This window comes from Neofelis nebulosa, chromosome 12 (genome assembly GCF_028018385.1).
Source record: "Neofelis nebulosa isolate mNeoNeb1 chromosome 12, mNeoNeb1.pri, whole genome shotgun sequence".
NCBI classification, from domain to species: domain Eukaryota; kingdom Metazoa; phylum Chordata; class Mammalia; order Carnivora; family Felidae; genus Neofelis; species Neofelis nebulosa.
The window spans coordinates 85800829-85820373 of NC_080793.1; the positions used below are offsets into that span (position 1 = coordinate 85800829).

Genomic DNA, 19545 nt, shown 5'->3' on the forward strand with positions numbered 1-19545 from the left:
CGACTTCAGCCAGGTCACGATCTCATGGTTCGTGAGTTCAAGCCCTGCATTGGGCTCTGCACTGATGGTGTGGAGCCTGCTTGGGATTCTCTTTCTCGCCTCTCTGCCTCTACCCCACTTGTGTGCGTGTTCTCTAAGTAAATAAATAAACTTAAAAAATTAAAAACAAAGTCACCATAGGTACACTTCAAAATGGCTAAAGAGGTGAATTTTACATTATTGAATTTTATATCAGTTTTGGGAGAACAACATGCAGGAGTGCATGGGAAAATTTGTGGGCTCAGCCTTGAACAAATACAGGGCACAGTCACATGGCCACATCTCACTACAGTGTAAGCTGGGATATATGGTCTAGCCATGTCCTCCACCAAAAGAGAAAATAGACGTTGCTGAGAAGCCAGTGTCCTTCACTACAGGAGTAAAATCTTTGGGAATAGACTCATGAATTTACTAGTTAAAGTTCCCAGGTGATTCTTACGCCTACTGATATTTGATCGACACTATTCTAGACACCTAGGACCCACAATTCTGTCTCTGCCATTCTGCTTGCAGGTTTTCTTTACTGGGTGGGAAAAGTAAGGCACAGAAAGCATTCACAAATCTAAAAGGAATTTAGAAGAATGGGTGTCACTCTCCTTGAAATACCAGAGGCCACAAGTTTGAGCGTTCTGAGTGTCTACTCCAAACCAAGAATGTAAAATGAAAAGTCAACAATTTCTCACTGATTCCCAAGAGGGCATAAGAAAAGGAGTTATAGGTGTACTAGTGAAGGAATCGTTCCAAAGTACACAGTTGTACTTTAAATCTATATATTTTATTTTGATGATATGAATAGATATTTTAATATAAAAAACAATATCATTTTTAATCAGTGATGTTTTGGATTGAGAGCATAATTGAACAGAAATGAAGCAGCGGTTTCAACAATAGCCAAATTATGGAAAGAGCCTAAATGTCCACCACCTGATGAATGGATAAAGAAATTGTAGTTTATATACAAAATGGAGTACTATGTGCCAATGAGAAAGAATGAAATATGGCCTTTTGTAGCCACGTGGATGGAACTGGAGAGTGTGAGGCTAAGTGAAACAAGTCATACAGAGAAAGACAGATAACATATATTTTCACTCTTATGTGGATCCTGAGAAACTTAACAGAAGACCATGGGGGAGGGGAAGAAAAAAAAAGTTAGAAAGGGAGGAAGCCAAACCATAAGAGACTCTTAAAAACTGAGAATAAACTGAGGGTTGATGGGGGGTGGGAGGGAGGGGAGGGTGAGTGATGGGCATTGAGGAGGGCACCTGTTGGGATGAGCACTGGGTGTTGTATGGAAACCAATTTTACAATAAATTTCATAATAAAAAAGGAAAAAAATGAAAGATATTTTCTCTGTGTGCTATGTGTATAGGCAGAGTCTGACTACTAAAATATAAACCAGAAATTATAAACCAGTCAGCACTCCATGTCTAGGTTTCCTTAGTTCAAAGAGCCTAAGTAGAAATAAACTATTCTAATGCAGTGGGTTTTTTTTATTATTTTTTAAATATCATTTAAAAATTAGTCAAGTTGTCTAACAGGGTATACAGTGTGCTCTTGGCTTTGGGGTAGATTCCCATGGTTCATCACTTACATACAACATCCAGTGCTCATCCCAACAAGTGCCCTCCTCAATGCCCATTACCCATCTTCCCTTTTCCCTTACCCCACTACCCCCCATTAACCCTCAGTTTGTTCTCTGTATTTAAGAGTCTCTTATGGTTTAAATGATAGGTGATGTCAGTGATAGTCATATTAATAAAGCAGAAATCTAATCAGGTTACTTGTCAGTTCACAACAGCAAAAGTAACAATAACAAAAACATAAACAACCAAAAATATTTTTGTAGGCATCTAGATGACTAAAAATAAAGGTATATTACAAATGAAGAAGGTGTGAATTGAACTTCCTGGGAGAGCAAGACTTGAGTTAGGTTGAAATCTAAAAAGAAAAGGATTAATTGAAATCTCACAGCTAACGTCATAGTTAATGGTGAAAGATTAAATGCTTTCTTCCTAAAATCATCCATTAAACAAAGATGTCCACTCTTTCTGCTTCTATTCAACATAGTATTGGAGGTTTTGGCCAGGGAGTTAGTCAAGAAAGGAAAATAATTGGCTCTGGGGTAACTCAGTTGGTTAAGCACCCAAGTCTTGGTTTTGGCTCAGGTCATGATCTCATGGTTTGCGAGATCGAGCCCTGCTTCAGGCTCTGTGCTTAGAGTGTGGAACCTGCTTTGGGTTCTCTGTCTCTCTCAGCCTCTCTCTCGCTGTCTCGCTCTCTCTCTCTCTCAAAATAAATACACATTAAAAAAAAGAAAAAAAGTAAAACTCCCTATTTGCAGGTGACGTAATTTGTATACAGATATTTCTAAGGACTCCCCACAAAACTGTTAGAACAAATCAATTTAGCACAGTTGCAGAAGATAACATCAATATACAAAGATGAATTGTACTTCTATACATTAGCAATGAACAATCTGAAAATGAAATTTGTGGAAACATCTCCATTTACAATATCAAAAAAAAGAACGAATTTAACAAAATAAGTGAGACCTGTAGACTTGTATACTGTACACTGTAAGGCATTTTTGAAAGAAATCAATAAAGATCTAAATAAATGGAAAGACATTTCATGTTCATGTATCAGAAGACTTACTTAGCATTGTTAAGATGGAAATACTCCTCAAATCGATCAACAGACTCACTGCAATTCTCATCACAATCCCAGCTAGTTTTTTTTTGTGTGTGTAGAAATTAACAAACTAATCTAAAAATCATGTGGAAATTTAAGGAACTCAGGATAGGCAAAATGATCTTAAAAAAAGAACAAAGTTATGATTTGCACTTCACAAATTGCAAACTTACAAGACAGCTGCAATATTCAAGACATTGTGGTACTGACATAAAAACAAATCATTGAAATAGAACCAAGAGTCCAGAAATAAAACCCTCACATTTATGGTCAATTGTTTGATACCAGTGTCAAGATCATTTAGAGAAAGAAAAGTCTTCAGCAAATGGTGCTGAGACAACAGGATAACCACATGCAAACGACTGAATTTCAGCTCTTCCTAATGCCTTACTTAGGTAAAAATTAACTCAAAGTAAATCATATATCTAATGTAAGGGCTAAAACTGTAAAACTTCGGGAAGAAAATTTAGGAGTGTATCTTTCTGAACTTGGATTAGGCAGTGGGTTCTTAGATGTGACACAAAAGGACAACAGAAGAGAAGATAGATATATTGAACTTGATCACATTAGAAACTTATTGTACTACAAGTGATAACGTCAAGAAAGTGAGTAGATAATGTATTGGGTAGGAGCATATTATTGCAAATCATGTATGTATTTAGACCTCATATTCAGAATATATAAAGTATTCTTAAAACTTCATAAAGACAAATAACTCAACTTTTAAAATGTCAGACGATCTTATAGATATTATTATATGTCTTATAGATATTATAGATATTATAGATAGATTATAGATTATTATAGATAATTATAGATATTATATATTATTATAGATATATTATTATAGATATATTATATTATAGATTATTACAATATATATATTATAGATTATTATTATAGATACTATTATAGATAGATCTTATAGATATTATTTCACCAAGAGATATATGCAAATATCCAGCAAACGTGAAAAGATCCTCAGTACCATTCGCTATTATGGAAATTTAGGTGAAGACCACAGTGAGATAGTACTTTACATCCACTAGGATGTAGGTATAATGACTATGATCAAATGGCTTTAATCAAAAAGACAAATAATACTAAGTATCGATGAGGATGTAGAAAAATTTGAAACCTCCTAGACTGTTGGTGGGAACGTAAGAATGTCATAGCTAATTGGAAAACAGTTTGGCAATGCCTCAAATTGTTACACATAGAATTACCATACGGCTTGTCATTTCACTTTTAGGTATCTATCCTAGGGAAATGAAAACGTATGACTAAAAAAAGGTAGACTGACATTTATAGCAGTATCATTCATAATGCCCAAATGAAATGTGGTATATCCATATAGTGGAAAGTTATTAGAATAGAAGAATGAATCACAGTGCTTAGAATGAAGCACTGATTACACTATAGCACGGATAAACCTTTAAAATACTATGTTAAGTGAAAGAAGCCAGGTACAACAGAACGCATATTCTGTGATTCCATTTATATGAAATGTACGTAACAGGAAAATCTGTAGTGACAGAATTAGACTAGTGGTTGCCTATGGCTGAGGGGAAGCATCTGCTAATGGATATGGTGTTTCTTTTGGGGATTGTCAAAGTGTTCTAAATTTATACTCCTATGATGGTTATACAACTCTGTGAGTATACTAAAAATGGTTAAATTGTACACATCAAATGAGAAAATGTTATGGTATGTCAATTATATCTCAAAGATGTTTAATATATATTATATATAATTTATGTGTAAATACAAATAAATCATATGTAAGTTATATGTACAAATTTATATATAAAGGTATATATAGTATATATTTGAAAACTTATGACATAGCTGTTATCAAGACAATATGGTACTGATGTAACGATAGTGGAATAGGACTGAGTCAAGAAATAAAACCCTCACATTTATGATTTATTTATTTATTCAAGTATAATCAGCATACATTGTTATATTAGTTTCAGGTATAGAATATAATGATTCAACAATTCTATGCATTCCTCATGCTCATCACAATTAAGTGTAGCCTTAATCCCTTTCACCTATTTCATCCAACACCCCCACCATCCCTTCTGGTAACTAGCAGTTTGTTCTCTATAGTTAAGAGTCTGTTTTTTGGTTTGTCCCTTTGGTACACACACACACACACACACTATTTCTTCATCTGTTCATCTCTGGATGGACACTTGGGCTGCTCCCATGTCTTGGATATTGTAAACAATGCTGCAGTAAACATAGGGTTGCATATATCTTATTCAGAAATAATAAGTGTTTTTGTTTTCTTTGGGTAAATACCTAGTAGTTGAATTCTTGGATCATATGGTTATTCTATTTTTAAGTTTTTGAGGAAACTCCATACTGTTTTCAGCAGTGGCTGTACCAGCTTGCCTTCCCACCAGCAGTGCCCAAGAGTTTGTTTTTTCTTCACATCCTCACCAATACTTGTTTTGTTTCTGTTTTTGTTTTTTTAGCCATTCTGACAAGGATGACATGACATCTCATTGTGGTTTTGATTTACATTTCCCTGATGCTGAGTTACGTTAGGCATCTTTTCATGTGTCTGTTGGCCATCTGTTTGTCTTTGGAAATATGTGTATAGGGGTCTTCTGTCCATTTTTTAATCAGATTTTTGGTTTTTTATTTTTGAGTTGTATAAGTTCTTTATATATTTTTGTTATCAACTCCTTATTGGTTATACTATTTGCACATTGGTGAGGTGTCTTTTTGTTTTGTTGATGGTTTCCTTCATTGTGCAGAAGTTTTTTATTTTGATGTAGTCCCAATAGTTTCATTTTGCTTTTATTTTCCTTGCCTCCATAGAAAAATGTTTTTACAGTTGACGTGTCAAAGAGATTACTGCCTATATTTTCTTCTAAGAATTTTATGGTTTCAAGTCTCTCATTTTGACTTTTAATCCATTTTGAGTTTAATTTTGTGTATGGTGTAAGAAAATGGTCCAGTTTCATTCTTTTGTATGTAGCTGTCCAGTTTTCCCAACAGCATTTGTTGAAGAGACAGTCTTTTCCCCATTGTATATTATTAACTCCTTTGAGGTAGATTAATTGACCATATACTCGTGGGCTTATATCTGGACTCTCTATTCTGTTCTATTGATCTATGTGTCTATTTTTGTGCAAGTACCTTACTGTTTTGATTACTGGAGCTGTGTAGTATATCTTGAAATCTGGGACTGTGATACCTCCAGCTTTATTCTCCTTTTTCAAGATTACTTTTCAAGATTTACTTCTTTTTCAAGATTCTACTTTTTCAAGATTACTTTCAAGATTACACTGGAGCTGTGTAGTATATCTTGAAATCTGGGACTGTGATACCTCCAGCTTTATTCTTCTTTTTCAAGATTACTTTGGCTATTCAGGGTCTTTCACAAAAATTTTAGGATAGTTTTTTCTAGTTCTATTAAAAATGTTGTTGGTATTTTGATGAAGATTTCATTAACTCTGTAGATTGCTTTGGGTAGTATAGATACTTTAACAGTATTTTTCCCCCGATGGGATGAGTTGATTTTTGATAACAGTGTCAAGATAATTAAACGGGAAAAAGAAGTATCTTTTCAACAAACAGTGCTGGCACCACAGGATAGCCACATACAAAAGACTGAATTGTATATATATGATGTATATATAACATCTAATATTATTTATGTAATATATATACTATAATATTTATATTCTTTTCTCCCCAAAGGGATTTCTTTTTCCTTAAATGGCAGAAACATTAAATGGATAACATGATATTACCCAAATTTTGGATTTTTCTCCATTTATGTTATTTTTTTCTTTCATGAAGAGGCCTAGGAAAATCTTAACATAGGAGAGAAGAGCTGAGTCAAATAGAAACCCAACAGGTCGGGTGTGTCCCTGCCCTGTGTTTGCCATATTTGGAGCCATGAACCAACACTGCGTGGCACTTCTGCTTGTTTTCACCCCTCTCGTCCCTGAGCATGTTTAACGGGCTGCTGCTGTGCCATAAACAGTGTGCTGAGTGCTGATATATGCTGGCCACCTGGTGTGGAGGCGGGAAGAGTTACCCTGTGACTCGTGACACGTTAGGTAATTTTCTCAGAGTCACACATATCCAATAGGGATGAGCACAGAGGGCCTTGGAGCACCTGAACAGAATTGGACAGGCCTCTGGAGGAATTGATTTTCAGGCTGTGTCTTGAGGAGGAACTAAGGACTGTGAATGAGTCAGGCCCTCAGGTTAGCTGTTTCCCTGGAGGGCTTCCTAAGAGGTCCTGGGCTCTGTTGTCTCTCCTAGCAGTCCTCTGTGCAGCTTTCAGAGAGTAAACATTACTCCCTTGATTTACAAGTACCCAGGATCGTTACTGACATCACATGTGTATCAGTCTGCCCAGGCAGTTGTAACAAAATACCATGGAGTTAATGGCTTCACAATCAGAAGTGTAATTTCTTATAGTTCTGGAGGCCAGAAGCCTGAGATCGAGGAGCCAGTAAAGTCAGTTTCTGATGAGAGGTCTCTTCCTGGCTCGTTTACAGCCACCTTCTCACTGAGGGTTCACGGGGCCTTTCCTCAGGGTGTGTGCACACAGTAGGGAGTGCAACCTCGCTGGTGTCTCCTTCTCTAAGGACAGATCAGGGCCCCACCCTTATGACCTCATTTCATTTTATTTCCTTACTTAGAGGTCCCATCTCCAATAATCTTCATACTGTGGGTTAGGGTTTCGAAGTGTGGACTTAGTGGGCAGGACACAAGCATTCAGTCCATGCTAGCGTGCAAGCTGCAAACTGCAAACTGCCAGGCCAGAATCTGTTCAGCCTCCCACCGAACCTCATACACTCTTGACTCTGGGCACACCAGAGGAGCTGTGGTTTTCCAAGGGGCTCCAGTGGTCAGTGCTTCTGTGCCTTTGCATATGCTGTTCCTTTTCTTTGGAATGTATTTGCCCTCTCTTCTCCAGCTACCACCCCTTCTCCAGCGGTAAACTGTTCACACTTCAGGAAAACACTGAATATCACTTCCTGTATAATCTTCCCAGACTTCCTCTCAGGGGCCTTGAGGGTGCTTTTGTGCTTACTAACTAAACATGTGACCTGGGCAAGTTACTCTGTATGAACCTGTTTCCCCTCTGTAAAATGGGAATAAAACTGAGTGTTGTGAGAATGAAGCAGGTTAAGGTACATGGAGTACCTAGAGCCTAGTGATACCTGCTATTATTAGCTGATATTACCCTTTGCTGTATCTCACCCACAATAGTGGGCTGCTTGACATGGGGGACTTGCCTTATTGACATTTGTGTCCCTAGGACATAGCACCCAGCTGTGCACTCAGTAAGCATTGATTGACCCATCAACCTGGAAGCCTCCTTCCAGATCAGCCTATAACTCTCACTTCACAGGTGGCTTCACTGAGGCCCAGAGAGAAGGAACTTGTCCAAGGACCCACGGCCAACTGATGCTGGGGTCAGGCCTCTGACACCAGAAAAAATCCTCTCTTCTCTTTCTCATGCAGCCTTTTGTGCTCACGAATTCAGAGACTCATTTTTCTTTTCCCAGGAACAACTCTTTGGGCTTACTGCAGTGATTAAGCGACAATAGGAAAGAGTCGTGTTTTCTCTGGGCAAATATGTATGATATTAAACTCTGCCCAGGGCAGGATTTCTATAGGGCAGCTGCAGCAACAGCAGGGGCTGCATGAAACCACCCAGAAGCCCCTGCCAGGCACCTAATCTCACCCCAGACCACCTCCCCTCTGCGGTCCCATAAATCGCTGCAGAGGGCATGCCAGACTGGACTGATGTGTGGAGTTTCGTGTCCCTGACAGTCATTCAACTGAGTTATTACCAATAGAACGTGAACATATGCATTTCACACATATGTGCTGAGGCCTTTGGAATTTGTCCAAACCCATCAGAATCTGAGACTGAGACAAAGTTCGTGACCCAAAGATAAGAATCCAAACAGCTTCTGGAATACTTAATTCCCTTGACATTTTAATCTCTCCTATTTTGTTTTAAACAAGGAGCTTTTTGTTGTTTTGTTGTTTTCATTTTGAACGGACACTTCTGACACTTTGAATAAAAGGAGTCTTGTATAGTACAAAGAACCCTAAGTTGTTCATGAAGTCTCTCAGATTTTAGCTCCCACTCTTTAACAGACTGTGTGGCCTCAGGCAAGTAGCTTAACCTTTCTGATCACCTGTCTTCTAATCTGTATAGTAGAAAGGTATGGCTTGTAAGATCGCTTTGGTGTTAACATTTTAGCTGTCTAAATATACCCCATCGTGTATTTAAACAAGCCCTCAGCAAGTGTCTGCCCAATCTTTGTGATACTCCATAATCCTGTGGCTGGCCTTTGTGCCTTATCTCTGTTTGGTGTTGGGGCAGGGGGGTAACAGGGAGGGGGGATGCAAGATTGCATTTGTTCCGATACAGATTTCATGACATAGAAGAGAGAAACATTGAGATGTAAGCCTTAGTTCTGACAATAACATTTTATGTGGCTGTAACTTAGTTATACTGTAAATATCTCATGTTCTTAGCACCATAAATTATATTTATTAAGCTTAGGCATATATTAAATATATATGCTGCACTTCACACAGTGTCTGGCATATAATAGGTGCTTATAAATGCTCACTGCTCGTGTCCCTCCACTTGCCGTTTCTGCTTCTCAGTGGACATTGCAGGTAGGGCTGGTGGTAGTTCCCCATCTACACTGTGCTTCTGGTGCTTTGGTCTTCTGCTCCCTTGTGACCCATCATCATCCATTGGGTACCTTCCCTTGCTTGCAGATAGCTGACCCCAAATCAGACCTCAGACAGTTTGCTTGGCAATCCTATGTTTTGTCATCAAGAGGCATCCATCCCTGATGTTATTTAGTGATTACTTCTTTAAAAAAACTTTTAAATGTTTATTTATTAATTTTGAGAGAGAGTGAGAGTGTGTTAGCAGGAGAAGGGCAGAGAGAGAGAGAGAGGGAGACCCAGAATCTGAAGCAGGCTCCAAGCTCCTCACTGTCGGTATAGAGCCTGACAAAGGGCTGGACCTCATGGACTGTGAAGTCATGACCTGAGCCAAGGTTGACACTTAACTGACTGAGCCACCCAGGCGCCCCATATTTATTGATTATTTCAAGTTGGACCCTGCAAACAGGCAAACGGGATGGATAGTGCTTTGGATGTGGAATATCCAGGGCAGGGATTACCTAGAAATGACAGGTCCATTCAGAGCTTTTAATTCCCACACGGTGGGTGCAAGGGAGAAGACAGTAGTTTGTACAGGTTTCTGTGGGACCTCTTCACTGCAGCATTATTTCAGGGATTTAAATGAGAACTGGTCTTTCATCCTTTATCCTTCCACTTTCTCCTTTTTGATTAGAAATCTCCATCCATGCATCGCATGGCCTTGGTGGCAGGGTCCTGGAGTCTCCCGATGACACAGGATTACTTCCTGTGCTGCTCGGAAGCGCTGTGCTCAGTAATGAGTTGTCAGCACTAAGATGCTTCAGCCATCACCTTGCATTTAAATAATCCAGCCTCATTCACAGAATCTTGGGTATCTGGGGAGGAGAGAGGGTTGGAAGAGACCTTCTTTCCTCAAATTCATGCAGACACTTCTCTAGCAGGAGATAATTTATTCCACAGATTATTCATTCACCTGGTAAATTTGAGGGGCTGAGTAACTCATTGACAGACTCCACATCTGGCACTTTTATTTTGCCTCTCACACAATGTCCTGCGTCGGCACATGGATGCCACTTTTTCACCCAAAGGTTATTTTATCCTTGGTTGTTATAAGCTTTCCAGTCATTTTCCCAAGGAAATATTTAATTGAGAGAAGGATAATATAAAATAGATTGCTATTTCCTATCCCAAGGGCAGCTGGGAAATGTACATCGCTTGCCAAAATGTTTTCTAGGAGAAATGTTTAAACTGAAATTTAAAATGAATGTGAAAATTACTCTCTCTTTTCCCTCTTCCCCCAACTCCTTGGTCCTACAAATTTCTGGGAAGGGATAAAGAAGATTTTGTAATATGCTATATGTATTTGTTTCTCTCTTGAGTCATATCCTGACATAAATAACATAGTGTTACAATCCCTCCCAAAGCCAGTTATTGGTGTATTTTTAACTTACGACCACAGAGGTTTTTACATTTTGTGATAGCCTTATTTAAAATATCCTGTTATTTGTGCTTATCAAATGCTATGCAGAAAAGAGAAAATTCATGTATTCATACTTGATTCATTTGATGATGTCAAAGCCCTTAGTGAGTCGACCCTACAAAAACCCAGTTTTCTCTGTTGATGAAAACAGATCCTCCTCCTCTTTGCAGGATAGAGTCTGAAGCCAGAAAAATGGAATGTGAAAGCCCTCCTTTCCCAGCTGCCCCTGGGTCTGAGCCAGCAAGTCTTGCCCACATCACTCCTCCCAAAACACTGTAGCTCGACAGGTTAGGAAGTCTGCCAAACTCCAGGGCAAACTTGATCAATAAATGCCAAACCTTAATAAGTTATTTTAGTCGATGCGCGCGCGCGCACACACACACACACACACACACACACACACACACACACACGGTCTTAGGTTTTCCCCAGAAGTATATCCTATGACATAGACTTGGGGTGAGTATTTTCTTTAGTTGCTGAGCCCAAGAAGCACTAGTAGGAAGTAGGACGGATGGGTGTTAGTGAGTTGAGTAGTGTTGGGGCAGCTGGAGCTCAGGATTCCCAGGGCGGGAGTTGTATATGGTAGTTCAGGTTTGACACCGAAGGAGAGAAGGTAGGGGGCTTACCCACCTGCTCCTTTCTGCCACTGGTTGGGTCCCTCCTTCAGAGGAGCACTAAACCCTAGAACTTCCAGCCTGCCAGGCGTCTGCATGTTCTTTCCAGTAGAATTGCAGGTGTTTCTGTAAGATGCCACCCATATGTCCTGGAACGGTGAGTGCTAAATGGCCAGGTCTAGGACACTGAGAACGTCTGTCACATATGCCTTCTAGCAGTTTGGGCAAAGGAAGATGAGATTAGAATGAGGAGCAGGTGCGACCTGTGTCATCAGATAAATGCTCAAGATGGACCAGACTCCTCCCTCCCCTCTTTTTTGAAAAGCTTATTTATTTATTTTGAAACAGAGCGAACGAGAGAGTGCGAACATGAGTGGGGGAGGCACTGAAAGAGAGGGGGACACAATCCCAAGCGGGCTCTGGGCTGTCAGTGCGGAGTCCGACGCGGGGCTCAAGCCCACGACCCGTGAGATCATGACCTGTGCTGCAACCAAGAACTGGACTGTTCACCCACCGAACCACCCAGGTGCCCCTCTTCTCCCCTTTTAATTTCAGTTGCACAATCACTTACACAGTGCTGCAGGAATTGAAACACCACTTGTAAATGCCGCTGAAGTGAGAGGAGCATCTTCCTGTGTGGGTATCCTTGGCCATCTTTAGCTGGCCATCTCAAGCTAAATGCTTGGTGCCATGCCCAGCTCCTCACAGGTACTCGGACATTCCTCTCTTACTTCCCGTTGCCTAACTACTTTCTCACTTCGAGACGCAGCTGGCCGCATTGCAGCTCCAGCCGCCCCACCCTTGTCAGCCGGAATTTTACAGAATCCACTCTAACCCCTGATTTCATGAATTAGGCTGCCCCAATTCCAAAAGGTGGCTTGCTCTGGCCAGTGGGATAGGCAGTGGTCTTATATCTTGTCCAGTCCTCTTTCAACGCCAGCCTGGCACTTCTGCTGCTGCTTTGTGTCATCCTAGCAACTGTTCTGCCTTCTAAATCTTCACATTAAGTCCCATTGGTCATGCTCGTCTGGTCCTAAGCCTTCCCTTCTGCCGTGACTCTAAGGGTGACTTTTGTATCTAGTCTATTCCCACCATCTTGTGGTCTCTTTGCCCCTTTTGGGGGTGGTGAGGGGACAGCTTTTGGCCACTTTTGCCACCTCTGTCCTCAACATGGACTCACGTGCAGATTTTAGCTTAAATTTACAGGCTATGCCCAGCACTTGTGAAAAGATCTGTTTCCTCACATACTAAGAAATGAAGCAGAATTTTTCCTTCTAAGGGAAATGATGCATTTTCTTATTTTTGCCTGATTTTTCCGTTAGACCAGACAAAGGTAGTATAAAATTCTGCTGTATATCTCTGAATTCTCTATTGATTTAAAACTTAAATCCTATGAATTTTTTTCCCCACTGTAGTCATTACTTGATAGTCAACCTTTCATCTGTGGCACCAAGAGTGGAAAGTAAGAGGCTTCAAGGTCAAATCTGTAACTGACAGCATTTTCCCAAGTGCTTGGCTAGTTGGCTGGGCGCTGAATCAGTGGCACCATAAGCAAGCCAACAAATAAAACACAAAACAGTTTATTTCTTTAGGGTGGGAGGTTGTCTTTTCTGTTGTCATAGCCATCCTAGGTAGAGGCTCAGTGTTCTCCCTGCCAGAGATGATACTGTTATTGACATTGAATGAGAGAGAAAAGAGAGTTGTAAAGAGTCATGTCGACTGTTTGAGATGCCCTTGTAGGTTCTCAGCTCTTTTTTTTTTTTAATGTTTTTATTTATTTTTGAGACAGAGAGAGACAGAGCATGAGCAGGGAAGGGGCAGAGAGAGAGGGAGACACAGAATCGGAAGCAGGCTCCAGGCTCTGAGACATCAGCACAGAGCCCGATGCGGGGCTCGAACTCACAGACTGTGAGATCATGACCTGAGCTGAAGTCGGACGCTTGACCAACTGAGCCACCCAGGTGCCCCGGTTCTCAGCTCTTATTCAAAGACCACAAACCATGTGGTCTTCTAATTCCAGGACCAGTCAGTCAGATAAACATGGACAAAGACATTGTTTGTTTCATCAACTGCAAAAAGGGACTGATACTGCCCTACTTCCCTGGAGAGGGTTTAGAGAGAACAAATAATATAATATAGGGGAAGGTGCTATTTTGTAATCACAAAGAGTTACTTATTGAGACTGATTCTTAAGAAGGGGAATAGGTTTTAAGAGCATTGTTTATTTCCCCCTTAGCAATACTTGTTCATGGGTTCTTCTTGAGTCCTGCCAAGGCGTAGAATTTTAATTTTCTGTTGGGTATGGGAGATCTGATTCTTTTAAGCTATTAACTATACCCTATAATTATCAACATCTTATTCTCAGCCCAAATTAACAGAATGTCAGGACCTGGCTTTGACAGGAATGAGATATGGACTTTGTCCTCAGTAAGCCAGATGGTTAAGAGTAGTTTATAGTTGTTAAACCCACCATGGTCCCGAACATCTTCTGAATCAGGAAATGCCCTTTTGCCCATTGCAAGATGTATTTTATGCATTGGTGATGCCACAATTGCCCCAAACATTGTGGTAAGAGTAAGGTGCTTAGTTGGCCCTTAGGAAAATGGAGGTTGCATTTTGTGAACTTACACAGCATAGTAAGAATTCAAGTCTTAGACCCATACTCTGGCATAATTTTTCATTTGTCATACTTAAGTCTGCTCTATTTCACTCAAACAGTATGTATTAACTGCATTAAGTGCCTACCATGAGCCTTATTCACTTTAGGTTGTGGGGAGACTAGGATGGGCTCTTGTGGGTGTGTTCTTGACAAACTTCTTGCTTGCTGCATTGGGATACGTGCTGAATTTGGGAACATGACAACCCACAGTCAGCTTATCCAAGGACTCAGTTTACTTTCTGCCCCTGGGTAATTGTTTCTTTTGTTCCTTGGTGAGCCCCAGAGAGGTAAGCATGACCTTCCTCTGATGGAGAGGCAGTGTCCCCAGGACTATTATGGGTTTCATCATCTTTATCCTGCATGGACTCCTTTGGCAGTCCAATGAAACCAAGTAACCCTTCTCAGAAATAATGTCGTTTTTTCTATTCATAGGATAAAATACACTAGAAGTCCAGAGGAAACCAATTATATTGAAATAGACTTTTATGTCAGAAGGCTTTAGGTTAAGAACCCTTATAGGCGAAGAATCCCTTTTGATATAGAACAGTGGCACCACAACAACAAAGAGATTCAAACTATCTTAAGCTTTATAATGATTTTCTTTTGAAGCATTTAACAGAATTTCACTGAGAATGTTCAAACTATCATAGTATCTTCTCAGTACAGATGCAAAATGTACCGAGTCCAAAGGCTGCCACAGCAGAGGATCTGAGGTCTCCTCTGTGATGCCCTGTCCAATGGATGGACCAGGGCCATGCTAAATCTTCAGTACCTGGCCCTGAGTTGGGTCCCAGGGGCCAAGGTAGAGTTGCTATTGTAAAAGCAAGGAATGAGAAATGCCAGAGATCAAATATAAGACTGGGTAAAAACTAGAAAGGCTGGGAGGGGTCAGATCAGACAGACCAAGTCAAGTCTAAGGACTAGAGCAAGGAAGGATTATACAGAGCGCAGTAGAGTCCAAGATTGTGTTAAGGGTTAATTTCTAATTTTGCTGGCTGTATCATGGTATGACTCATAGTTATAAAGTATCTAGGTCAAGGGGCAATTAAATGTTTTTAGGTAATAGCTACAATATTTGACATTACAGTACAGAAAAGAGGTGTTTTTTTTATATATATTAACAAAAATTTACATTTTTGCAACAAGCCCTAGACATGAAAAACCAAACCTAGAAATGCTCTATAATTTTAGTTGGTCGTTTAGGATAGTGTATTTATTTGTAGTTTCTTTCTGGTGACTTGAAGAAGACTTTTTTTTAAGGCAACAGATAGATCCTCCTCCCCCACCCTGCTTGAGTAGCATTAATCCTGTGCTCTGACCACCAAACTTCCTTCATTCTCTACTCTGTCCTGACCAACAGAGCCACCTAGCGGTCATTGTAGGTAACTCTCCATTCCAGAGTTTCTTTTCCATAGTGCCTCCCAAACCCCCAAACCGTAACCTTCAGGATCTCCTGGCAAGTTTGTTGAAAGATGGCTGTGTCCTGTTCCAAGAGATCCTGATACAGTAGGTCTAGGGTTGGGCCTGGTCGTTTTTATTTTTCTCAAGACCCGCACTTTAAGAACCACTGGTTTACCATTATGTTCTTTCTTTTAAGGAGGCTGTGCACAGGCTCTATCTACCCTATGCTTTTCAGCTATTTCACTGACCACAGATGAGTTAGTTTAACACTTCAGGTCAGTTGCTTTTGCATATGAACACATATTTTCTTATGAAAGTGCCTTTTTTAGATGTTTCATCCACTTTTCACCCAAGATATCTTAGGAAAAAAATACTTTCCTGTCTTTCTTTTCATCTCATTTTTTCCCCTTTGGTTGTAATTAAGATTTAAAAAGGGAAAAAGAGAAGCCCGACATGGTCTGATAAACATGGCTAGTTAACACATTTGATTAAGTAAATAACACCACAAAATTTGAAATTTACTAATTGCCTTTATATACTGAAGCCTTAGAAAGTGTCCAATTATTTATATCTATAGTAAAGTTTACACTGGCTCCCACATCTTCCTTTAATGAAAAAAATGTGCTTTCATAAAAAAATAATATTCAGAGTCAAAAAAGGTCTTTTAGATTGTTTGTTGTTGTTAGCTATATTTTGTTTAAGGTGTAGAATAGTAAAAATACTATGAGTTAAGGAGATTTTGAAGAAGCATAAGCGTAATTTCTAATCTTTTTTCTCTGTAAAATTGTTCTGGCTTCCAGAGAAATAAGCTTATAAATGAACCTTTGGAAATTGCCTATTTAAAAGTTTAGGGCCGGGGCGCCTGGGTGGCGCGGTCGGTTAAGCATCCGACTTCAGCCAGGTCACGATCTCGCGGTCCGTGAGTTCGAGCCCCGCGTCAGGCTCCGGGCTGATGGCTCGGAGCCTGGAGCCTGTTTCCGATTCTGTGTCTCCCTCTCTCTCTGCCCCTCCCCCGTTCATGCTCTGTCTCTCTCTGTCCCAAAAATAAATAAAAAATAAATAAATAAATAAATAAAAAAAATAAAAGTTTAGGGCCAACAGTGTTCATGCAAGACTTTGACATTTTAGTTTCATGGACCTATAGAATCACAAAGAGATACTCTCTTTGTAAAAAAAACAAAACAAAACAAACAAACAAAACAAAACCCACAAGTGACAGAGAGGCATCTCTGTGGTGCTTAATACTTTCAGTCAAAACCAAATGGATTGTGAATCTGAGTCATACCAAAGACTTGACAGTGGTCCCCATAGTATTTTTAAAGACCTTACACTTTTATTTTACCTTTGGAGCATTTTGAAAAGAAAACCAAACAAACAGCTGTTCCTCCATCTTCTCAGAAAACAAAACAAAAATACGTCCACGAGACATTGATGCATGTGCAAATGCCTTAGAGCCAGCATGGCAATCCATCAGTCATTTCCCTAGCAATGGTGTCTCCCAGAGGCTAACATGAGAAGCTTGCGCGTCCCCTTCAGTGAGAGTTCTGGGTGGAGATGAAAGGTGCATGGCGGACGCCTGACCCCACCTTTGTCACTGTCTCCACAGCCACTGGGACTTTATAGGCCAAGTGAAAAAATACTGGGGACAAACTTGTAAACAGAGGCTTTCTTTGAAGTTAGGCAGACAAGTGGATTCAAAACAGTTGCATGTGTAAGTAAAATTGGGCATGCTTGTTTCCTAGACACAGCCAGGACTTTTGACACAGCAGAGCCCCAAGTGTGGAGCATTTATTTAGTAGGACCTTTGTGACCAGCTGTCTTAGATCTCTGGACCTCAGGGAAATAAGGAAAACCATGTGGCAAACTGAAATGTCAGGGCTTCCTATGTCTGTTCCAGGTTTCTTCATGAGGAAAGATAGAGTTCTGCATCTGCTCTGTATTCAGCCCTGAGATCCAGCTTCCGCAGCCCAAGGCATGATAAGGTACTGGTTTATGGAAAATAAATACTCACGAAAGTAACGGTATGGCAGACACCGTTTACCCCAAAGACACCAGACCTTGAAGGGAAACATGGGAGTCAGTACTCTGTTACCTTCCAAATATTTCCCACCTGGGTTTAAAGCAAAGCACTCCAGAGATGTTGGGTTGTTTGGCTCTGTGAGGGAAACTGTTTGGGCTTAAGACTTTGTGACTGACTGAGACTCAAGAATCTGGGGCTGGGCTGCACCAAATAGCCCTGGGCAGAGTGTTCTCTCCCTGGGCCACTGGAAGGTAATTCAGCTCTTGTCTCCTAAGGGCATTCGCTGCACTGAGCCCCTTGGAGGATGACAACCATATTGTATTCACCACAATTCAAATTTAAATTATCCTGCATTATGCTTCCTTGAAATTCAAAGCCAAACTCATCAGTGGCAAAGCCTGCATTCTCTTATCAGAAAAATTCTTTTAGGATCTATTTAATTCCTGTAATTATTTGGTTTGAATCATCTTCAACTCAGTTGTTTATGATAACCATGCAGTCCAAAATGACCTCCAAAATCCTGGAGAAGCATGGGGACCTGGGAAGCATGGCAGTCTCTCCTCCCAAGAGCAAAGGATCTTCCAGATTGAGTCCCTTTTTGCCTTCTCCCTTCTTGGCCTTCAAGGCAGGATTTCTACCATGTCTTGGTATTTTTGATCACTGAGCTCTTCCTCTGCCAGCCAGCTCCAAAATTCTTCATTGATGAGGAGCCAGAGAGCCCAGGCAGAATACCAATGCATCTCTCTGTCCAGCAGGCAGCGCATCTGTATTTATCATGGTAGGAATAATATCAGCATTTGTTTAAGCATTTTTTATGGCCCGGAGGGGGGAAAAATATCTATCAAATTCAGTAAATGTGTTTTACGTTGCAGCACTTTGAGATCCAACCATATCATCTGTAATGAAAACAGAGCAACCTTTAAAATAAGTCTGAAGAAAGAAAGAAAGAAAGAAAGAAAGAAAGAAAGAAAGAAAGAAAGAAAGAAAGAAAGAAAGAAAAGAAAAGAAAAACCTCTCTCCCAGAGACATGGCCTGAACCAGTGCCAAAGATTTCAAGCTGGTGAACCAGCAAAGGAGTCAGATAAATCAGAATGAGTGTAACAGATCTGATCTATTTCAGCTCAGATTAACCTCTCTACTATGTCTCCAATGGCCAAAAATCCTGGGTTGCAAGAATAAAAGTGTTTAATAGAGCAGAACTTTGGGGGGAAAAATAAAAAGAGAGAAACTGCCTAAAGGAAAGTGAGACGTGTGACCGTGGCTATACATGACCCGACTATGGTTAAGAGTCAAGAGCAGAGGAGGAAAGGATTCTGTAACGTGCCAATCTGAAAGGCAGATTTATTTCACTTGTATATAATAATTCCAGATCCCAGTGACAATTTACGTTAGTTGGCAACAGCTGCTTATAGGTCAGGTAACAATAGCATTGAATAACCTCATAATGAACAAATGCGGATTTCACATTGGTGTTAATTACATTTCATGCTCTCTGAAAACCCCAAGCAGGCTGTGTGAAAAATAGAGAACCAGGTTCTGCTTTTCTGATTATTTTTATCCTGAGGTGAAAGCCCCTTCCAAATCTTAAGAAGGGAGGTGCAGGGTGGGACGACGATCATTCATGGACCAAGTGTGTGTGTCTGGACCAACGCCTGTGGGTATTTTCTAAGAATGGGGGACACCCGTTCAAGTTCGCAAAGGGTGTATAGAGGAGCCTATTCCTGGGGTCCGACCAGGACCGGGACAGGTTTTATAGCACACAGGGGTTCCCTCCTCTTTGTCAGTCATGATGTTGGGTTTTAGTCCTGCAACTTAAGTATCACAGTCAGTGGAAGAGTCCAGATCTGAATCTATGGCTGTAGGCCTTGGGTAAGCGTGCAGCTTGCATTTCTCAGGCTTTCCCCTCACCCATTTTATTGAGATATAATTGGCACATAAAACTGTTTGAGGTATGCACCAT

The 19545-nt window shown here is 40.4% G+C and overlaps 1 long non-coding RNA gene across 1 annotated transcript in view; it reads left to right on the forward strand.

Moving 5' to 3' along the window:
- LOC131492116 (uncharacterized) overlaps window positions 1-18497 on the forward strand; it is a 320635-nt gene extending 302138 nt beyond the window's left edge. Inside the window, exon 4 of the long non-coding RNA XR_009251861.1 lies at window positions 17463-18497. This is a non-coding gene — a long non-coding RNA (uncharacterized LOC131492116). The remainder of the gene's footprint in view (window positions 1-17462) is intronic.
- The last annotated feature ends 1048 nt before the right edge of the window (window positions 18498-19545 follow it).